Below are 18,582 nucleotides of genomic sequence, written 5' to 3'. Positions count from 1 at the left end.
ATTCACTTATCATGCTTAGATGCTTCTTTAATTCAACCGTAGGGGGTTACAGTTGGTGAATGAACAACCAGTTCTAGCCACAGACGATCGAGCCGGAGTTAGAGTCACTTCTATTAATGCGATGGCTTCTTCTTCATTGTTTTTTCTAGGTCGCATTTGACGTTAGAGAGTGCTTCCGTTGATGTTGATGGTGGAAAGAAATTGGCAACAAGCGTGTATGATAATGACGAAGATGAAGGCGAATATGTTTCCTGGATCTGCCAGAATCCAGGAGGCGTTGACAATCCTCTACGGTATTCTTGTGCATGTAGCGGTGGTATTAAGTTTATTCACCAAGACTGCCTGTTATAGTGGCTCATATATAAGAGTAGCAAGATATAATGTGTATCAACTTTTAAATAGTTAAATTGCTGCCATATAATATTCTACTGATATATTCAATTTTTATTCGAGCATATTCAACAAATCGCGCACGCTGCAAGATTAGTATAAAATATGGAATATATTTTATAAATGAAGTGGAGGTATAAATACATGAAGTGGAGGTATAAAAGCTATAAATATATGAAAATATGAACGGTTAGGTTCAGTTATTAATGAGGTTACAAAAAAAACCGATAACTGTATTTTGGTTAGTTCGGTTTCGGTTAATCGGTTATTAGTTAATGTAGTTTTTGCTTGATTTCGTTTCGATTTCGTCTGTTTCGTCTTCGTTTCGGTTAATGATTTAGTTCTTGTTCACCCATAGACCTTATTAATCACGTAACATAACAATCTTTTAATTAAAAAAACTATAGCAATACTATACTTAAATTAAAGAAAATAAAATGTTTGTTTTACGGTGTATTTTTTAATTAAAATTTAATGTACGAAAAAGTTATGCCCGTTTAAAAATAGTAGAGATAATAAGTTTTTCATAAGAGATAAAGTGTAACTAATAATTAATTAATCAAACTTTGATTAAAGTTGAGGGATTAAAGTGTAATAAAGATGGGGTTTTAAATGTAATTAGTGGTTGAAAGACTAACTTACCCTCATTTTAGAGTTGTACCTTAAACATTAAACTAAAACAAGCTCTTAACTTTTGAGTATTTTAAAATATTATTCTCTTATACACTATAATATATATATACATATATATATATACATAGGTTTGTTTAATGTGCCCCTTATAAAATGTGTCCGGGTTGGAAGTCCTCCCACCACCACAGGGCGACTATGAGTTTTGACATGCAGTTTTATGTGAATTTTTATCTCGTACTCCTTATTTGATATATATGGAAAGGGTAAAATGAGAATCACCTTGAGTTGTAAGAACCACTAGAACTAGGCCTTCCAAAAGATTTGTCCAAAAAAAATTCTCAAAAATCTAAAAAAATCACTTGTTCCAGAAAAAAATAAAAATAAAATAAAAAAAATACCGTACGCAAAAATTTACATCAGGTGTAAAAAAATTTCTATCATTGTAACAAAATTTACATCAGGCGTAAACAAAACTTAAATCAGGCGTAATTACCGACTAGACAAATTTTTTTGTCATTTGTTTTTACAGATACGTTTATAATATTTTCATCTACGTTTGTGCAAAAAAAAAAAAAAGTGGCCCAACTTGCGTGGCAAATGGAGTTCTCATGGTTCTCACAACTCATGGTGGTTCTTAGTTGAACCGAAGCCTATATATATATATATGTATATATATATATATATGTATATATATATATATAGTGTGTGAGGTTCATTGGGGGAACACTAGAAAATTGGGGAACAGTGGGGAACCGACTCAAACAAACTCCGATTGGACTCATTCCAGCAGCGTTAGAACCGACTCGTCGAACCCTAACTAGGATCTCTTAACCCTAAACCCTAAATCATAACCTCTAAACCCTAAACATATTAGGGTTTGGCTTTTAGGATTTAGCTTTAGGGTTTCGCTTTAGGGTTTAGCTTTAGGGTTTAGGGTTTCGCTTTAGGGTTTAGAGTTTAGCTTTAGGGTTTACCCTTTAGGGTTTATAGTTTAGATTTTACGGTTTAGCTTAGGTTTTAGCCTTATTTTTTTGCTTTAGGGTTTAGAGTTTAGAAGTTAGGATTTAGGGTTTAGGGTTAAGAGAGATCTTAGTAAGGGTTCGACGAGCCGGTTACAACGCCGCTGGAATGAGTCCAATCGGAGTTCGTTTGAGTCGGTTCCCCGCTGTTCCCCGCTTTTTTAGTGTTCCCAATGAACCTTCCCCCACATATATATATATATATATATATATATACTACTTTAATAAGCATATAGGAAGGGCAAGAATGGTCATTTGCCATTGTGCAACCATTTTAAGCACATTATACAACCATTTAAGCATAAATGTGTTTGAAAAATTGTTTAACACGCGGTGTAGCCATCAAAACAACACGGGTCATCAAAATTAGGGTTTCCTGGACAAAACCATCGCCGCTCCTCTCCTCATCTTCTCTCTTTCTCCCCTGGAGATTCTAGGGTTTCACTGAGAAACCAGTCGCTCCAACACCAGATCGACTTCTTTCTTCCTTTTTATCATCACACGAGTCCTCTCCGAAACCAGATCGACTTCCTCATTATCATCACCACCATTTCCTCTCTTTCTCCAAGCGATTCTAGGGTTTCTTTACCACGCTTCAAGGTCTACTCTTCCTCAGTGATGTCCTCAGTGATGAATCTTTCAGATCTACCATTTGGTTGTGGGTGGAAGATGATGAAGATGACACAGATCTGCGCTGGGTTCATCAATGATGGTGGTTGTGGGTGGAAGATGATGACGATGACACAAATCTACCGTTTGGTGGCCAGATTGGTACCGTTCTTTTTAACCTGATCTACCGTTTTTTTTTTTGGTTTTTCTGTAGTTTATGTTTATACGCTGTTAAATTTTATGTGTTACAAGTTTTTTTAAACAGGTTTTCTACTGATTTGGGATGTATCTATGTTAGATCTGTGTAATACTTTCAGATCTCTGTTGAAATTAATCGATGCTCATATGGGTCGAAATTAATGGATTGAATATGATTACATAAGCTTATATAATGAATTAATGATGTATGTTAACAGTTCGGAACAATGTGTTTTTGCCATAGAAAACATATTGATACTTGAAATCAAATGGATTTGATGCATGCAGAATAGTTCTTTACAGTATTATATAACTTCCAGTTATATTTTCTTACAAATCATGGTTCTTATGCATATGTAGATGGGGCATCGACATATCGCGATTGCAAGAGGCTTCTGGAGAAAGCTGGACTTGAAGGCTATCAGGTAAGACGGGGTGCAATGCATTCTGTTGAAAGCTTTCCTGCATCCGATGTTTTAGTTAGGATTTACTTTTTTAGATTTTTTATGTTTACTTGTTTGTTTATATGGTACATGCAGATTAGTAAGACAAAGGTGTTTCTAAGGGCCGGACAGATGGCAGAGCTTGATGGTTGTAGGACTAAGGTCCTAGGTAAATCAGCTGGCATCATTCAAATTTGGCACACATTTATAAATTTTTGAACATGCCAACTTACTCGCCGAATTCATGAAAGCATGAGCCATGAGGAGAGAAGCATCTTGCAAAGAGTTTCAATTCTCAGTTGTTTCGATCCAAACATGTTTACAGGGGATGGTTGCACGTCATGACCTTTGATTGAGAATATGGACAAAAGCAGCAATCCTTATTCAGGTCAAATAAATAAAATTAGTTTGAAGTGATACGACCTAGATGGCTTGGATGTTTCCCTAAGTGTTTTTCAATGAATAAATAAATAAACTCATTTTAATTCAAATACTTGATTATAAACTTACAATGCTAAAGTTATAACATTTGACAACACCAATTACAATTCGAAAGGGGTGATCTTTTATGTGTGTTCTAACGGGTCGCGTTGGATCCCAGGGTGATCTTTTATGTGTGCTCAATTGGGTCGGATTGGAAGGGGTAATCTTATATGTGTGTTGAAACAGGTTGAGTTAGAAGGGGTAATTTTTTAAATGTGTTTAAATGGGTCGGATAGGAAGAGATAATCTTTAATGTGTGTTCAAACAGGTAGGATCTGAAAGGGTAATCTTTTATGTGTTTATGCAGGTTTTCATCGCTACAACCTTGCATTCATTTCACAACACACGAGTTTGCTATTAAACACATGGCTGATGGTGACAAAGGGCTATTGGGAGTTTGTTGGTGAGATCAGGTCACGGTCAACGGACGGCAAGAACTGGTCAACTACAGAAATGGAGGATTCCGGTCACGGTTAATGGTAGTAGGTGTTGAATTAGTAAGAAATCCTAATGTAGGCTGGCCTGCCAGATGACAATTTTCTCATTTTTTTTCCATTTCCTCTTTTGGTTTTAATTACTCTATAATGTAATATTATATCAGTTTTGAAGTTATTTTCTTTGTTGTGTTTTAGGCATGATTTTTTGTGGATCCGGTGAAGAAGAGTAGAAGAGTGGTGTAGTAAGAAAGACTACTCTTGCTACCTGTCTAATCACGCTATGCACCATCTTAATCAAAACATAACCGACTTTAGCAGCCAGATCCCAGTAAGTTGAGGTAATGAATAACTAAAGTCAATTTTTGTTTCTAATTTTCTCCTGCATCTTCGATTTGAGTGTTTTTGTTGGTTTTTTCAATATTCAGATTCACTTATCATGCTTAGATGCTTCTTTAATTCAACCGTAGGGGGTTACAGTTGGTGAATGAACAACCAGTTCTAGCCACAGACGATCGAGCCGGAGTTAGAGTCACTTCTATTAATGCGATGGCTTCTTCTTCATTGTTTTTTCTAGGTCGCATTTGACGTTAGAGAGTGCTTCCGTTGATGTTGATGGTGGAAAGAAATTGGCAACAAGCGTGTATGATAATGACGAAGATGAAGGCGAATATGTTTCCTGGATCTGCCAGAATCCAGGAGGCGTTGACAATCCTCTACGGTATTCTTGTGCATGTAGCGGTGGTATTAAGTTTATTCACCAAGACTGCCTGTTATAGTGGCTCATATATAAGAGTAGCAAGATATAATGTGTATCAACTTTTAAATAGTTAAATTGCTGCCATATAATATTCTACTGATATATTCAATTTTTATTCGAGCATATTCAACAAATCGCGCACGCTGCAAGATTAGTATAAAATATGGAATATATTTTATAAATGAAGTGGAGGTATAAATACATGAAGTGGAGGTATAAAAGCTATAAATATATGAAAATATGAACGGTTAGGTTCAGTTATTAATGAGGTTACAAAAAAAACCGATAACTGTATTTTGGTTAGTTCGGTTTCGGTTAATCGGTTATTAGTTAATGTAGTTTTTGCTTGATTTCGTTTCGATTTCGTCTGTTTCGTCTTCGTTTCGGTTAATGATTTAGTTCTTGTTCACCCATAGACCTTATTAATCACGTAACATAACAATCTTTTAATTAAAAAAACTATAGCAATACTATACTTAAATTAAAGAAAATAAAATGTTTGTTTTACGGTGTATTTTTTAATTAAAATTTAATGTACGAAAAAGTTATGCCCGTTTAAAAATAGTAGAGATAATAAGTTTTTCATAAGAGATAAAGTGTAACTAATAATTAATTAATCAAACTTTGATTAAAGTTGAGGGATTAAAGTGTAATAAAGATGGGGTTTTAAATGTAATTAGTGGTTGAAAGACTAACTTACCCTCATTTTAGAGTTGTACCTTAAACATTAAACTAAAACAAGCTCTTAACTTTTGAGTATTTTAAAATATTATTCTCTTATACACTATAATATATATATATATATACATATATATATATATATACATAGGTTTGTTTAATGTGCCCCTTATAAAATGTGTCCGGGTTGGAAGTCCTCCCACCACCACAGGGCGACTATGAGTTTTGACGTGCAGTTTTATGTGAATTTTTATCTCGTACTCCTTATTTGATATATATGGAAAGGGTAAAATGAGAATCACCTTGAGTTGTAAGAACCACTAGAACTAGGCCTTCCAAAAGATTTGTCCAAAAAAATTCTCAAAAATCTAAAAAAATCACTTGTTCCAGAAAAAAATAAAAATAAAATAAAAAAAATACCGTACGCAAAAATTTACATCAGGTGTAAAAAAATTTCTATCATTGTAACAAAATTTACATCAGGCGTAAACAAAACTTAAATCAGGCGTAATTACCGACTAGACAAATTTTTTTGTCATTTGTTTTTACAGATACGTTTATAATATTTTCATCTACGTTTGTGCAAAAAAAAAAAAAGTGGCCCAACTTGCGTGGCAAATGGAGTTCTCATGGTTCTCACAACTCATGGTGGTTCTTAGTTGAACCGAAGCCTATATATATATATGTATATATATATATATATATGTATATATATATATATATATATAGTGTGTGAGGTTCATTGGGGGAACACTAGAAAATTGGGGAACAGTGGGGAACCGACTCAAACAAACTCCGATTGGACTCATTCCAGCAGCGTTAGAACCGACTCGTCGAACCCTAACTAGGATCTCTTAACCCTAAACCCTAAATCATAACCTCTAAACCCTAAACATATTAGGGTTTGGCTTTTAGGATTTAGCTTTAGGGTTTCGCTTTAGGGTTTAGCTTTAGGGTTTAGGGTTTCGCTTTAGGGTTTAGAGTTTAGCTTTAGGGTTTACCCTTTAGGGTTTATAGTTTAGATTTTACGGTTTAGCTTAGGTTTTAGCCTTATTTTTTTGCTTTAGGGTTTAGAGTTTAGAAGTTAGGATTTAGGGTTTAGGGTTAAGAGAGATCTTAGTAAGGGTTCGACGAGCCGGTTACAACGCCGCTGGAATGAGTCCAATCGGAGTTCGTTTGAGTCGGTTCCCCGCTGTTCCCCGCTTTTTTAGTGTTCCCAATGAACCTTCCCCCACATATATATATATATATATATATATATATATATATACTACTTTAATAAGCATATAGGAAGGGCAAGAATGGTCATTTGCCATTGTGCAACCATTTTAAGCACATTATACAACCATTTAAGCATAAATGTGTTTGAAAAATTGTTTAACACGCGGTGTAGCCATCAAAACAACACGGGTCATCAAAATTAGGGTTTCCTGGACAAAACCATCGCCGCTCCTCTCCTCATCTTCTCTGTTTCTCCCCTGGAGATTCTAGGGTTTCACTGAGAAACCAGTCGCTCCAACACCAGATCGACTTCTTTCTTCCTTTTTATCATCACACGAGTCCTCTCCGAAACCAGATCGACTTCCTCATTATCATCACCACCATTTCCTCTCTTTCTCCAAGCGATTCTAGGGTTTCTTTACCACGTTTCAAGGTCTACTCTTCCTCAGTGTTGTCCTCAGTGATGAATCTTTCAGATCTACCGTTTGGTTGTGGGTGGAAGATGATGAAGATGACACAGATCTGCGCTGGGTTCATCAATGATGGTGGTTGTGGGTGGAAGATGATGACGATGACACAAATCTACCGTTTGGTGGCCAGATTGGTACCTTTCTTTTTAACCTGATCTACCGTTTTTTTTTTTTGGTTTTTCTTTAGTTTATGTTTATACGCTGTTAAATTTTATGTGTTACAAGTTTTTTTAAACAGGTTTTCTACTGATTTGGGATGTATCTATGTTAGATCTGTGTAATACTTTCAGATCTCTGTTGAAATTAATCGATGCTCATATGGGTCGAAATTAATGGATTGAATATGATTACATAAGCTTATATAATGAATTAATGATGTATGTTAACAGTTCGGAACAATGTGTTTTTGCCATAGAAAACATATTGATACTTGAAATCAAATGGATTTGATGCATGCAGAATAGTTCTTTACAGTATTATATAACTTCCAGTTATATTTTCTTACAAATCATGGTTCTTATGCATATGTAGATGGGGCATCGACATATCGCGCTTGCAAGAGGCTTCTGGAGAAAGCTGGACTTGAAGGCTATCAGGTAAGACGGGGTGCAATGCATTCTGTTGAAAGCTTTCCTGCATCCGATGTTTTAGTTAGGATTTACTTTTTTAGATTTTTTATGTTTACTTGTTTGTTTATATGGTACATGCAGATTAGTAAGACAAAGGTGTTTCTAAGGGCCGGATAGATGGCAGAGCTTGATGGTTGTAGGACTAAGGTCCTAGGTAAATCAGCTGGCATCATTCAAATTTGGCACACATTTATAAATTTTTGAACATGCCAACTTACTCGCCGAATTCATGAAAGCATGAGCCATGAGGAGAGAAGCATCTTGCAAAGAGTTTCAATTCTCAGTTGTTTCGATCCAAACATGTTTACAGGGGATGGTTGCACGTCATGACCTTTGATTGAGAATATGGACAAAAGCAGCAATCCTTATTCAGGTCAAATAAATAAAATTAGTTTGAAGTGATACGACCTAGATGGCTTGGATGTTTCCCTAAGTGTTTTTCAATGAATAAATAAATAAACTCATTTTAATTCAAATACTTGATTATAAACTTACAATGCTAAAGTTATAACATTTGACAACACCAATTACAATTCGAAAGGGGTGATCTTTTATGTGTGTTCTAACGGGTCGCGTTGGATCCCAGGGTGATCTTTTATGTGTGCTCAATTGGGTCGGATTGGAAGGGGTAATCTTATATGTGTGTTGAAGCAGGTTGAGTCAGAATGGGTAATTTTTTAAATGTGTTTAAATGGGTCGGATAGGAAGAGATAATCTTTAATGTGTGTTCAAACAGGTAGGATCTGAAAGGGTAATCTTTTATGTGTTTATGCAGGTTTTCATCGCTACAACCTTGCATTCATTTCACAACACACGAGTTTGCTATTAAACACATGGCTGATGGTGACAAAGGGCTATTGGGAGTTTGTTGGTGAGATCAGGTCACGGTCAACGGACGGCAAGAACTGGTCAACTACAGAAATGGAGGATTCCGGTCACGGTTAATGGTAGTAGGTGTTGAATTAGTAAGAAATCCTAATGTAGGCTGGCCTGCCAGATGACAATTTTCTCATTTTTTTTCCATTTCCTCTTTTGGTTTTAATTACTCTATAATGTAATATTATATCAGTTTTGAAGTTATTTTCTTTGTTGTGTTTTAGGCATGATTTTTTGTGGATCCGGTGAAGAAGAGTAGAAGAGTGGTGTAGTAAGAAAGACTACTCTTGCTACCTGTCTTATCACGCTATGCACCATCTTAATCAAAACATAACCGACTTTAGCAGCCAGATCCCAGTAAGTTGAGGTAATGAATAACTAAAGTCAATTTTTGTTTCTAATTTTCTCCTGCATCTTCGATTTGAGTGTTTTTGTTGGTTTTTTCAATATTCAGATTCACTTATCATGCTTAGATGCTTCTTTAATTCAACCGTAGGGGGTTACAGTTGGTGAATGAACAACCAGTTCTAGCCACAGACGATCGAGACGGAGTTAGAGTCACTTCTATTAATGCGATGGCTTCTTCTTCATTGTTTTTTCTAGGTCGCATTTGACGTTAGAGAGTGCTTCCGTTGATGTTGATGGTGGAAAGAAATTGGCAACAAGCGTGTATGATAATGACGAAGATGAAGGCGAATATGTTTCCTGGATCTGCCAGAATCCAGGAGGCGTTGACAATCCTCTACGGTATTCTTGTGCATGTAGCGGTGGTATTAAGTTTATTCACCAAGACTGCCTGTTATAGTGGCTCATTCATAAGAGTAGCAAGATATAATGTGTATCAACTTTTAAATAGTTAAATTGCTGCCATATAATATTCTACTGATATATTCAATTTTTATTCGAGCATATTCAACAAATCGCGCACGCTGCAAGATTAGTATAAAATATGGAATATATTTTATAAATGAAGTGGAGGTATAAATACATGAAGTGGAGGTATAAAAGCTATAAATATATGAAAATATGAACGGTTAGGTTCAGTTATTAATGAGGTTACAAAAAAAACCGATAACTGTATTTTGGTTAGTTCGGTTTCGGTTAATCGGTTATTAGTTAATGTAGTTTTTGCTTGATTTCGTTTCGATTTCGTCTGTTTCGTCTTCGTTTTGGTTAATGATTTAGTTCTTGTTCACCCATAGACCTTATTAATCACGTAACATAACAATCTTTTAATTAAAAAAACTATAGCAATACTATACTTAAATTAAAGAAAATAAAATGTTTGCTTTACGGTGTATTTTTTAATTAAAATTTAATGTACGAAAAAGTTATGCCCGTTTAAAAATAGTAGAGATAATTAGTTTTTCATAAGAGATAAAGTGTAACTAATAATTAATTAATCAAACTTTGATTAAAGTTGAGGGATTAAAGTGTAATAAAGATGGGGTTTAAATGTAATTAGTGGTTGAAAGACTAACTTACCCTCATTTTAGAGTTGTACCTTAAACATTAAACTAAAACAAGCTCTTAACTTTTGAGTATTTTAAAATATTATTCTCTTATACACTATAATATATATATATATATATATATATATATACATAGGTTTGTTTAATGTGCCCCTTATAAAATGTGTCCGGGTTGGAAGTCCTCCCACCACCACAGGGCGACTATGAGTTTTGACATGCAGTTTTATGTGAATTTTTATCTCGTACTCCTTATTTGATATATATGGAAAGGGTAAAATGAGAATCACCTTGAGTTGTAAGAACCACTAGAACTAGGCCTTCCAAAAGATTTGTCCAAAAAAAATTCTCAAAAATCTAAAAAAATCACTTGTTCCAGAAAAAAATAAAAATAAAATAAAAAAATACCGTACGCAAAAATTTACATCAGGTGTAAAAAAATTTCTATCATTGTAACAAAATTTACATCAGGCGTAAACAAAACTTAAATCAGGCGTAATTACCGACTAGACAAATTTTTTTGTCATTTGTTTTTACAGATACGTTTATAATATTTTCATCTACGTTTGTGCAAAAAAAAAAGTGGCCCAACTTGCGTGGCAAATGGAGTTCTCATGGTTCTCACAACTCATGGTGGTTCTTAGTTGAACCGAAGCCTATATATATATATGTGTGTATATATATATAGTGTGTGAGGTTCATTGGGGGAACACTAGAAAATTGGGGAACAGTGGGGAACCGACTCAAACAAACTCCGATTGGACTCATTCCACCAGCGTTAGAACCGACTCGTCGAACCCTAACTAGGATCTCTTAACCCTAAACCCTAAATCATAACCTCTAAACCCTAAACATATTAGGGTTTGGCTTTTAGGATTTAGCTTTAGGGTTTCGCTTTAGGGTTTAGCTTTAGGGTTTAGGGTTTCGCTTTAGGGTTTAGAGTTTAGCTTTAGGGTTTACCCTTTAGGGTTTATAGTTTAGATTTTACGGTTTAGCTTAGGTTTTAGCCTTATTTTTTTGCTTTAGGGATTAGAGTTTAGAAGTTAGGATTTAGGGTTTAGGGTTAAGAGAGATCTTAGTAAGGGTTCGACGAGCCGGTTACAACGCCGCTGGAATGAGTCCAATCGGAGTTCGTTTGAGTCGGTTCCCCGCTGTTCCCCGCTTTTTTAGTGTTCCCAATGAACCTTCCCCCACATATATATATATATATATATATATATATATATATACTACTTTAATAAGCATATAGGAAGGGCAAGAATGGTCATTTGCCATTGTGCAACCATTTTAAGCACATTATACAACCATTTAAGCATAAATGTGTTTGAAAAATTGTTTAACACGCGGTGTAGCCATCAAAACAACACGGGTCATCAAAATTAGGGTTTCCTGGACAAAACCATCGCCGCTCCTCTCCTCATCTTCTCTCTTTCTCCCCTGGAGATTCTAGGGTTTCACTGAGAAACCAGTCGCTCCAACACCAGATCGACTTCTTTCTTCCTTTTTATCATCACACGAGTCCTCTCCGAAACCAGATCGACTTCCTCATTATCATCACCACCATTTCCTCTCTCTCTCCAAGCGATTCTAGGGTTTCTTTACCACGCTTCAAGGTTTACTCTTCCTCAGTGTTGTCCTCAGTGATGAATCTTTCAGATCTACCGTTTGGTTGTGGGTGGAAGATGATGAAGATGACACAGATCTGCGCTGGGTTCATCAATGATGGTGGTTGTGGGTGGAAGATGATGACGATGACACAAATCTACCGTTTGGTGGCCAGATTGGTACCTTTCTTTTTAACCTGATCTACCGTTTTTTTTTTTTTGGTTTTTCTGTAGTTTATGTTTATACGCTGTTAAATTTTATGTGTTACAAGTTTTTTTAAATAGGTTTTCTACTGATTTGGGATGTATCTATGTTAGATCTGTGTAATACTTTCAGATCTCTGTTGAAATTAATCGATGCTCATATGGGTCGAAATTAATGGATTGAATATGATTACATAAGCTTATATAATGAATTAATGATGTATGTTAACAGTTCGGAACAATGTGTTTTTGCCATAGAAAACATATTGATACTTGAAATCAAATGGATTTGATGCATGCAGAATAGTTCTTTACAGTATTATATAACTTCCAGTTATATTTTCTTACAAATCATGGTTCTTATGCATATGTAGATGGGGCATCGACATATCGCGCTTGCAAGAGGCTTCTGGAGAAAGCTGGACTTGAAGGCTATCAGGTGAGACGGGGTGCAATGCATTTTGTTGAAAGCTTTCCTGCATCCGATGTTTTAGTTAGGATTTACTTTTTTAGACTTTTTATGTTTACTTGTTTGTTTATATGGTACATGCAGATTAGTAAGACAAAGGTGTTTCTAAGGGCCGGACAGATGGCAGAGCTTGATGGTTGTAGGACTAAGGTCCTAGGTAAATCAGCTGGCATCATTCAAATTTGGCACACATTTATAAATTTTTGAACATGCCAACTTACTCGCCGAATTCATGAAAGCATGAGCCATGAGGAGAGAAGCATCTTGCAAAGAGTTTTAATTCTCAGTTGTTTCGATCCAAACATGTTTACAGGGGATGGTTGCATGTCATGACCTTTGATTGAGAATATGGACAAAAGCAGCAATCCTTATTCAGGTCAAATAAATAAAATTAGTTTGAAGTGATACGACCTAGATGGCTTGGATGTTTCCCTAAGTGTTTTTCAATGAATAAATAAATAAACTCATTTTAATTCAAATACTTGATTATAAACTTACAATGCTAAAGTTATAACATTTGACAACACCAATTACAATTCGAAAGGGGTGATCTTTTATGTGTGTTCTAACGGGTCGCGTTGGATCCCAGGGTGATCTTTTATGTGTGCTCAATTGGGTCGGATTGGAAGGGGTAATCTTATATGTGTGTTGAAACAGGTTGAGTCAGAAGGGGTAATTTTTTAAATGTGTTTAAATGGGTCGGATAGGAAGAGATAATCTTTAATGTGTGTTCAAACAGGTAGGATCTGAAAGGGTAATCTTTTATGTGTTTATGCAGGTTTTCATCGCTACAACCTTGCATTCATTTCACAACACACGAGTTTGCTATTAAACACATGGCTGATGGTGACAAAGGGCTATTGGGAGTTTGTTGGTGAGATCAGGTCACGGTCAACGGACGGCAAGAACTGGTCAACTACAGAAATGGAGGATTCCGGTCACGGTTAATGGTAGTAGGTGTTGAATTAGTAAGAAATCCTAATGTAGGCTGGCCTGCCAGATGACAATTTTCTCATTTTTTTTCCATTTCCTCTTTTGGTTTTAATTACTCTATAATGTAATATTATATCAGTTTTGAAGTTATTTTCTTTGTTGTGTTTTAGGCATGATTTTTTGTGGATCCGGTGAAGAAGAGTAGAAGAGTGGTGTAGTAAGAAAGACTACTCTTGCTACCTGTCTTATCACGCTATGCACCATCTTAATCAAAACATAACCGACTTTAGCAGCCAGATCCCAGTAAGTTGAGGTAATGAATAACTAAAGTCAATTTTTGTTTCTAATTTTCTCCTGCATCTTCGATTTGAGTGTTTTTGTTGGTTTTTTCAATATTCAGATTCACTTATCATGCTTAGATGCTTCTTTAATTCAACCGTAGGGGGTTACAGTTGGTGAATGAACAACCAGTTCTAGCCACAGACGATCGAGCCGGAGTTAGAGTCACTTCTATTAATGCGATGGCTTCTTCTTCATTGTTTTTTCTAGGTCGCATTTGACGTTAGAGAGTGCTTCCGTTGATGTTGATGGTGGAAAGAAATTGGCAACAAGCGTGTATGATAATGACGAAGATGAAGGCGAATATGTTTCCTGGATCTGCCAGAATCCAGGAGGCGTTGACAATCCTCTACGGTATTCTTGTGCATGTAGCGGTGGTATTAAGTTTATTCACCAAGACTGCCTGTTATAGTGGCTCATTCATAAGAGTAGCAAGATATAATGTGTATCAACTTTTAAATAGTTAAATTGCTGCCATATAATATTCTACTGATATATTCAATTTTTATTCGAGCATATTCAACAAATCGCGCACGCTGCAAGATTAGTAGATCATGCGAGAGTCTCATTTTGAAATAAATCACCAAGAGCTAGAGTTGCCACCAATCTAGCTTTTTGAGCTTGTGTTTGTGGCAAAAGGTAGTGTGATTATGGTAAGATTGCTGATTTGGTTGCTTTGGTTTCACGGATTGTAATATTCTTTAATTGAATTTCCAACAACCTTGCAGCAATTTCTTCACATTGATAACCCCTCAGCAGTCCAATAGAGTCCCAGTAGCACTGCTTTCAGCCATGGCTATAGCCTTACTGAAATCATCACTTTCAGTTCTTAAAAGAGTATTTATTGCATCGATTACAGTGGCTTCAGAGCCTGAATGAAGTGACCGTACCAACACTGCAATAGGTACTTCTAAGAAAAGATCAGAACTAAACTAAACTGTAGAATACTAGAAATTTTGACTTTTGATACTAACTTTAAGTCACTAATCTTAAAAGGACCTTGTTGGTGCAGTCATCTGTCGTCTTCGTCTGATGTCGAGTCTCAGTCTCGGAGTGGATTTGATCAAGCATGATATCACGAAACAAGATAATGAATCCTGGCCGTTTGAAGCTAGTGTGGCCGTTTGGTACAAACCCTTCCGTTTGAGACATGGCCGTTTGAAGTAATGAAGGTCGTTTGAATTGTAACCGTTTGAGAGCGTTCCGTTTGAGTGATGCATGACCGTTTGAGCATGTTTAAACGGTCAGGTCATGTACTATATATAGATCACAAACGATGACATTTGTAACGATTCGGAAATTTGATACCGAGGTGCTGCCGGTATTTCCTCTCATTGTAGACGTTGTTTATTGAATGAAAAAGAGGGTTAAAGTGATTTTCTAGCTGTTTTCAAGTTCGTTTCTTTGTTTCCGCCTCTGAAACGAATTAGAGCTCTTCCGAACGACTCATTCAGGTCGCGAAACCGATCTTACAATTGGTATCAGAGCTCAGGACGAGGAGTTCTTGCCATTTTCAGCTTGAAAATCTGATTTTCTACACCTTCTTTCTTAAAACCGATACTTTTTACGGTTAAAATCGGCTCAAATCTTCACACTATGTTCGGAATTGACATTTGACAAACCCTTGAAAGTTTCAGCTTAAAACTCGAAGTAAAAATGGTGAAAATTGACTGAAAACTGGTGTCCGTTTGAACGAGAATAGTGCCTGTCCGTTTGAAACTACCCAGTCGTTTGAGTGATCGTTTGAAACTTACATGACCATTTGAAGTTTGGGTCCCATCGTTTGAAAACTGCTGTCTAATCGTTTGAGATTAGAACCTATCGTTTGAAACCAGATCTGTCCGTTTGAAAGACATTCTGTCATTTGAAAAGTAATTCTGTCGTTTGAAATCACATCAGACCGTTTGAAAACTTCTTGACCGCTTGAGATAAGATCCTGTCGTTTGAGTTTTGTCTGACCGTTTGAAGTTGTGTTTGTTTGAGAAATTATTCTGTTTATCATGGATTCTGAGTTTTATAACGCTTTTGCAACACCGATGTCAGTAACTCAAAGTGCTATGATTGAAAATGAAACTGGAACATCTCAGAAACCACCCAAACTCATGGATATGACTAGAACGTGTGGTCTGAACGGTTTGGAAATTGGGTCGAGGCTTATCATCTAGATGCGTGGGAGCACACTGAAGAGCCAAATGTCTTTGTTAGGGATGATTTTAGAGTCTTATAGTTGCTTTGTTGCAGGAAAGATCGGAAATCCAATGCTCACGAAAGAGGATTACGATGAAATCGATACTTAAACTTATCCGTGTGTCCCACTATTTGAATATACTCCCGTATCCAGATCCCAATATTCAGTCTTACAGGTGAGTATACCACAACTGATATCTGTAAAGGGGTTATGTGCGAGGGCCGTGAGAGCTCAGGTCGATACTTTCGTATACGCAGAGAGACGACGGCTTCGACTTTATGTGGGTCCCCTTTAGAGGATCTTTTGATTACAACAGCAGCGACTATCAATTTTATTGTTTGAGGAAATGGAATTGATGGATATCAAATGGTGTATGGCGAGTGTGATGAGACGTGCTGAAAAGTTTAAACAAATTACAGGCCGTGATGATTTTCGTGATGCAAACGTTTCAGCTTTGGGTTTTGATAAATCTAAAGTTACGTGTTTTCGTTGCAGGGAGAAGGGGCATTTCAAGAGGGAGTGAAAAAACCGTGAAGCTACCGGAGCCCAGAATCCTTTCGGAAACAACGACTATCACAAGAAGGCCATCTATCATCAAATCACACCACCAGCACAGCAACAGGCACAAACAGCTCATGGAAGAGATGTGGTTGATAGAAAGGCATGTGTTGTTAGTCAGGGAAAATATGATAATTTTACCTGGGAAAAGTATCTTTCGAAAGACAGCAAAGTGTGTTGGGCTGAACAAGATGATGAAAAGTTGGCTGAAGGTTTTACTTGGGATGATTTTTGTCCGGATCAAGATCTCATCGCCAAAGAAATGTCCAAAAACATTTCTCATGCTTTCTTTGCTAATGCTTATAATTTGAAATGTGCAGAAAGGTGCAGAAAAGTCATGGAAGCTACTGAAGAAAGACGAAGAAAGAACAAAGAAGAGGAAGAAGAGGAAGAGAGATTGAAGATCGAAGCGAAAGCTGAGAAAAGAAGAAGAGCTGAGTTTTTACAAGCAAGCAGAAGTGTCAAAGAAGTTCCAGAATATGAAGTGAAAATTGAGGCAGAACGAGTTGAAGTTTCTGAAAAGTGCATGAACTGTGATTCGTTAATCAAACAAAACAATGAGTTGTTGCACAATATTCACAAGTTGAAAGAATCGTATGACACAATGAACAGAGAAATCAACAAATATACTGATTCGAGTGGTGAACAAGCAATGGCGATGAATACTTTGAAAGTAGCATATCTTAGACAGCTGGATGATGCTAACTTTCATATCAAAAAATGTGCTGATTTAGAATTGGAGCTGGCAACACAGAAGATAGAGACTGAGAAAGTTAAAAAGTTGTTAAACAGTTACTCATGTTCTTCTTTTGTTGTTGACAGGATTTATCCCGTAGTGGAGAATTTGAAGACGTTTGAAGAAATGAAAATGTCTAAAGAAGAGAAAGTTGTGACTGAAGATGAAGGAAAAGTGAAATCTTCTGGTAAGAAATCAAGTGTGGTCTATAATAGATGTCCGCCCCCGGTCGAATATGGATTTATGCCTCGAAATCCAAATTCTGAAAGAGTCAATAAAGCAATCAATTTGCAATGGGAGTCTGGACCGTCGGATAACTTGCCAGAAAATATCGATGTCACGTATACGTCATCAGACACTGATCATGCGTCAAAGTTGATAAAAAGTGTGGTAGATCAGGTGTTAGACAAAGATGACAGTGAGGAGTCAAAACCGGAGTCCAAACCCGAGTCAAAGTCTGGGTCAAATATGTCAAAGCCGACAAATAAAAAGGACAAATGGGTTTATGATAACGAGTTTTTACTTTCGAAATCTAATTTGAATAATGAATCGGTCAAAGTGGCATATACTTTGAAAGGTTCTGACAAATTATATTCTGACGAGAGTTTTCCAATAAGAAGTGTCAGATTTGAAATGATTCAAAAGGTTTTCGAAATAACAGAAATTAATATTTCTGAAATAAAAGATTTAAATCTTTCTGGAAAACCTAAACAATACACTTCAAGAGTTCAACAAAGAGTTAACAAGAAAATGGGTTACAATTGTGGTTATAATTTCCAAAAGAAATCAAACCATAATTGTAATTTCAAAAACAAAGGTCTTGGTTTTGTTCCACCGAAAAACTATAAAAATGAAAAAGTTTATAAACCAAAAACTGTGTTTGTTTCAGGGAAAACGTCAGAAGCTGAAAAAGAACAATCATTTAGAAGACAGACAAATCAGGAATTCCTTGCCAAGAAGCAAGAAGAACTGAAGAAGAATGAAGGTCCGAAGAAGATTGAGAAGAGAACGTGTTTTCAATGCAAGATTGTTGGTCATGTGGCGAAGGATTGTCCAAAGACATTCAAGCCAAAACAGGAAGTTTCTGGAAAAATGAAAGAGAAAGTAGTTGAAAAGACTGAACTGTCAACTCGGAAGTTTACTGGCTTTGAAAATTCAACTTTTGAGAAAGGAGAATGTTCAAAGAGTGCTTCAAAAAAGAAAGATAATGTGCCAAATCAAAAATGGGTTGTGAAAGGT

General features: G+C 36.1%; 1 long non-coding RNA gene across 1 annotated transcript; it reads left to right on the top strand.

Moving 5' to 3' along the window:
• The first annotated feature begins 12,510 nt into the window (after nucleotides 1-12,510).
• Nucleotides 12,511-13,513, top strand: LOC118487144. The gene is made up of 3 exons (XR_004880442.1): nucleotides 12,511-12,559; nucleotides 12,674-12,746; nucleotides 13,368-13,513. It is a non-coding gene; the product is annotated as an uncharacterized LOC118487144 (long non-coding RNA).
• Nucleotides 13,514-18,582: the final 5,069 nt, after the last annotated feature.

Source organism: Helianthus annuus, chromosome 15 (genome assembly GCF_002127325.2).
Source record: "Helianthus annuus cultivar XRQ/B chromosome 15, HanXRQr2.0-SUNRISE, whole genome shotgun sequence".
In the NCBI taxonomy this organism is placed as follows: domain Eukaryota; kingdom Viridiplantae; phylum Streptophyta; class Magnoliopsida; order Asterales; family Asteraceae; genus Helianthus; species Helianthus annuus.
This window is presented reverse-complemented; position numbering and strand designations above follow the sequence as displayed.